At 42.3% G+C, this 5369-nt stretch overlaps 1 pseudogene; it reads left to right on the top strand.

The window, feature by feature from the left end:
* The first annotated feature begins 3707 nt into the window (after positions 1-3707).
* LOC146835336 (uncharacterized) lies at positions 3708-4361 on the top strand (annotated as a pseudogene).
* Positions 4362-5369: the final 1008 nt, after the last annotated feature.

Genomic DNA, 5369 nt, shown 5'->3' with positions numbered 1-5369 from the left:
GACGTGCGCTTAACAAGTCATCATCACTAGTATTAACCTTCAGTTAGTTATATTAGTCCTCTCAGGTTGTTTATAATCTAACAGCAGTCCCATTTCTATGTATATCATTTTTTATCACGTCACACGCTGTTAGCCTTTTTTACTTCCGCTTTAGACTTCGATTCACAACTACCAGCACGTTTGTGATCAAACGCGGGAGCACGCACCTTTGTTTTTCAACACCGGGTAAGAACGACCTCCGTCACCATTTTAGAATGCCTTTACGCTTCTTACTAACTTTATGACTGGAAGCAAACTTTGATAGTAACCACATTGTTCGTTACCGTCTTTCATTTGAAACCACGCTTGAATTAATCTATAGTTGTAACAACACGTTGATTTAACCACTATTATTCACTTTCGATTTCCGAAACAGCTTTCTATAATCATCACGAGCATGGAAACATTTGAGCTTAAAAACTCCTTTTATTTTCACCACAGCTACGCGTGTTCATATCCGACCGGTTTTTAATCACTTTTTTCACCTTCACCTGTCTTTTTTAACACATGAGTAACCAATATACCTCAGACATAGCGCTTATCGTCATCTTTATTGTTTTTCTAGAGTTCCCCTGAGGAAGGCTTATGCCGAAATGCATTGGGAATGTACAACCAACACTATTATTTTTGCAATGCGTTTGAATTGAAAAAAACGCTCATGATGAATTTTGAATAACAAATAAAGTTTTTCAACATTGAACATTGAAGAATCCAGTACAATCTTTTGAAACCCAGTTCTGAGGACAGTGACGCGCCTGGGGGACACACCCCATGTTGTTGGGGGGTGCTTTTCTACATTCATTCACGCCCTAGTTCGGAGGACGCACCCCGGAGCACGATACAAACCACAAACCACCACTGAATTTCAGGTTGTGCATGTATCAAATCAATTTCATTTCTACACTGCAAAAGACAGAATGTTATATATCTAATGATATGCCCTTGTGGCCAAGCAATATGTGGGGGATGGGCCGGAGATTTTACATCTATTTGACAGAATGCAGATCTGCTATCAAAACAAGGATTCTAACTGCCCCCATGGTAAAACACTTCCCAGAACAGGAACATCCACCAGAGAATATAAAATGGCTAATTATAGAAACAATTGTTGGCAAGGGGTGAAAGATTAAGCTGATGGAAGCAAATTGCGAGACGTGTTCTGGATCTTAATGTTACAAACATGTACTTTAGGTCTTAATAGTGAAATCCTGTGGGGAAATGCAATTAGATATGGCTGAGGATGCCCTGCCATCACGATGGGCCCGATGATTGTACTCTTACTATTCTTTTCTTGTTGATAGCAATGGATACAGTGAGTATATTTTTTACCCCTTTTTACCCATTTGTTATATCCCAGGCAATGCATCTGACATCCTGATTCCCATTTTCAGTTGATAGCAATTGTTACAGTTAAGATAGGGTTCCTATATTCCAGTACTCCCTGTTACTCATCTGTCATATCCATCGCAAGTCATCTGACTTTTATTCTGGTGTCCTTCTGGCCGTTAAGATAGCATTGCACAGACCTTTGAATACAGGAGTGAACACCATGTTCAGATGGCCACTGGAATGTTGCCTTATCCTTTGGTTGGGTCCTGCTAGATTTTGTGACCATCATACTTGAGTTAGGAAGTCTTGTTGTGGACAGCATATAGATAGGCTCACATACACATTTTAAGGCATGGATTATGCTTACATGAGCTGTCTAATTATTGGGAAGTGGTTTAATGAGTATGTCAAGTTTCCATTATGATAATATGCCCACCATTTTTATGTTCTAACATTTGGTTTAGGCCCCCTGCAACCCTCTAGCAACCAGGGTTCACACAGTGTGTCTCTGTGACCAGTCAATTTTTGCGTTATAAGTTAAACACTTACGGTGATGTTTGGTGGTTCATATTTAGCCATGAATACATCTGAGACCATGCTAAGATGGCTGATGCGTTATAGCCCTGATCCAGGGGTACCTTCTCTAGAAATCAGCGGATTTCCGGTACTTTAGTAGCAGGTTAAATGGCTTTCTCTCTGCATGCTGTTGTATTGATGGGATTACGGACCACATGGATTCTGATGCAAGAAGGTAAAAGAAGCCGCTACTTGAATATGTTCGTCTGCTACTTTACGAGATAGAGATATGAGAGTCCATTAGCAATTGTTTATATTGTGGGATCTTCTGGGACACATTTACTGTACGGCTTAATTTTATTAAAAAACTGAAGGCTCATGTTAAGCTTTCTTTATCGCTTTAATAGACACCGCAGCCAAAATAAAGAAACGTAATTACCCAGACAACCCTGGGAAAGAACTACCACATTACATCACAATAGTGTAGCCATTAAGACATAGAGAATATCAATAATTATCTTGACTGAGAGAAATAAGCCCTCTTTTCTTGCTGCATAGCCCCAATGAAGTTCCTTCTAAAAAAGAAAAGAAATGACCTGCACGTCAGAGGGTCTTTTTAGAAAGCGTTTCTATCAAGATTGGTCCTCCCACACGAGAGGTTGCTTTTTGGAGACTCCCTTCCTTCCTCCTTAACCCCTTGTGTGCTTATGACGAGTCCAGCTCGTCATGAGGCACAGTGGAGCTGTGCTCATGACGAACTGGGCTCGTCATAACGGTTGCGCTCCGCCCACGAGCGATTGATTCCCCACCTGTGTGGGAGAATCAATTAGTGGGCGGAATCGTGATGAGCTCAGCTCGACATGAGCACAGCTTCACTGTGCCTCATGACGAGCTGGGCTCATCACGAGCACAGCGGCGCTGCCTCCACACCCCTACCAGCTTGCAGCACACTGATTTGTGATGATGATGGCATCTTGGATTATGACAGGGCTAATTTGAATAGCAAAACACACAAGATGATGGACGGAATGTTGCACAATGGCAAAACATTCACCCCCAGTCACAGATCTGGGTTTAATCCATCGTTATTTTGCTCACCACGCCACCTCAGTTCAGACATGGCCATATGCAAATCAGTCTTGACCCTGTGCCTCATGGGAACAGTCCAGCCCGAACTGCCAAGCCATGTCTTCCTTGGACCGGAATCAAGCATCCTAGGACCGGTTTCTGGCTATCAGCCGTCATCAACCAGGATAGCTTGATTCCAGTGGTGTAGTGAGCACGGGACCCACGTCTGGGCATACCCTTCCCACATAGGGTGAACAGCAAAACACACAAGATGATGGACGGAATGTTGCACAATGGCAAAACATTCACCCCCAGTCACAGATCTGGGTTTAATCCATCGTTATTTTGCTCACCATGCCACCCCAGTTCAGACATGGCCATATGCAAATCAGTCTTGACCCTGTGCCTCATGGGAACAGTCCAGCCCGAACTGCCAAGCCAAGCTAATTTGAATGTCATTGATGACCTCTCTGATAATGGGCCTCTGGAGAAAAGGCATAGAATTTCTCCTTAAGATGGTATGTACCACCCAGTGTCCAATGATCTTGTAGATCATTTAGGGGAACCTAAGTTTCACCCTGTTTTAATCCATTACCCAAATGCCACAGAGTGGTTCCCTCCTGACCATGTGTCGGAATATGTTTCTTTTTTTAAGACACTCCTTGGATACGTCCTCCATAAATAAATTAAAGTCAGAATTACTTTGTCCGTCCCTTACCAATAAATTGGCTGATACCCCTATTATTAAACCAAATATGTTATTATTTTTTACTAAATTTGGAAAAGACCATAAGAAAGGAACCGATAGTGCCTGGTCTAATTGCCAGGACAGAATTTTGGATCTAGTGGGCCCATTGACAAGGATTCTGGATTAAGCCACGGAGGCATAGATGGAAGGGGAACAGGTAGACCCTGACACCCTGTCGAATTGGGCTCAGCGTGCCACAAGCATGTTGGGCAATACAAATGCTTACATTTCACAAGAAAGACGTAAAACCCTTTTACTAAAAACAAATCTGAAGCTGAATAGCCTAACCACTAAATAAGAGGGACCTCAGGCTAATGGCCTTTTGTTTGGAGATTCCTTCATAAAGGAAATAGGCAAATATGTTTCCACTTTTGCTACCATTGACAAAGCCCAGTTTTCTTTGAAGAAGATCTTCTTTTCTCTGGTTTTTGGCAGGGCTGGCAAAGGTAGGAGTCGCTTTGCCGGATATTATTCTTCCAGGGATCAATTCCTCCACATAGGCTCCTATAATCTATGCTCCCAATAAGAATATTATCAGGAGTACAAACCCCAATGCTTCCGCCGCCGTTCCCATGGATTCTGAAACAGAGAATACAGAGCCAAAGGAGATCAATTCTCAGTTAAGAACGTCCAATTTTGGCCTTCCTCCCGTAGGAGGTAGGTTAGCGTATTGTCTAGATGTTTGGTTGTCTCTAACATCAGATGCTTGGGTGATTCAGACTATTCAGGGTTATTGCACAGATCTATATCAGATTCAGACGCACTGTTGTCTTACCCATCCTCTTTGTTTCTCACAGGATCAGTTTCTCCTTGTGCAGGAGGAAGTGCAATCCCTTCTCTCAACACAGGCTACAGAAAAGACTACTTTTCGATCCATCAGGATTCCTCAGCACCATTTTCCTAATTCTAAAAACAAACAAGAAATATCGTCCAGTCATCAATCTAAAGGTGTTCAACAACTTCGTGGTATACCATAATTTCAAGATGCAGACCATTCTTCTTCTCAGAGATCTACTTCTTCAAGACGATTGGTTAGTGCGTCTAAATCTTTCCGACACTTACTTGAGTGTTACAGTTCATCCATCTTACAGGAAGTTTCCTCAACTTCCGTGGGGACTGTCCTTTTTCCATTTCAAAACTCTACCTTTTGATCGCTCATCAGCCACTTGGTGTTTCAAAAAGATTCTCAAATCAGTAGTAGCCTTCCTCAGAAGTCAGGGTGTTAGACTCATTGTCTATCTCGATGATTTCTTAATCATGGCTCAGGACAAGTCTTGTCTTCTGGCTCACCTAAATCTCTTTTCAAACGAATAACGTCCGGAGCACGTCAGGAGGCTGTTGAGTCCCGGCAACCGGCTTTGTGACAAAGACTAGTGGTTACCAATAGAAGTCTTGTGACAGCAAGTGGAGATAATTTTTAATATAATTTTTATCTTGAGCCAGAGTTGTCAGTGGCTGTACACCTATTGGTCTTATCAAAGGATAGAAGTGAGAGTTCTTCATCGTTTCCAGTCCATCTATGACTGAGGAATCCATGAGAGTGAAGATATACTGTTTGGGAGGAGATAGATCCCCTTTTATAATTGTTCATCATCAATTTTGATGAAAGTGTTGTGAGACACCGTATCGTATCTTTAAGCCTGAAGAAGGTGGTTGGACGACACTATAC

The sequence above is a fragment of the Triturus cristatus genome, chromosome 4_2, assembly GCF_964204655.1.
Source record: "Triturus cristatus chromosome 4_2, aTriCri1.1, whole genome shotgun sequence".
NCBI classification, from domain to species: Eukaryota; Metazoa; Chordata; class Amphibia; order Caudata; family Salamandridae; genus Triturus; species Triturus cristatus.
The sequence above is the reverse complement of the archived record's forward strand: the minus strand, read 5'-3'. Positions and strand labels throughout refer to the sequence as shown.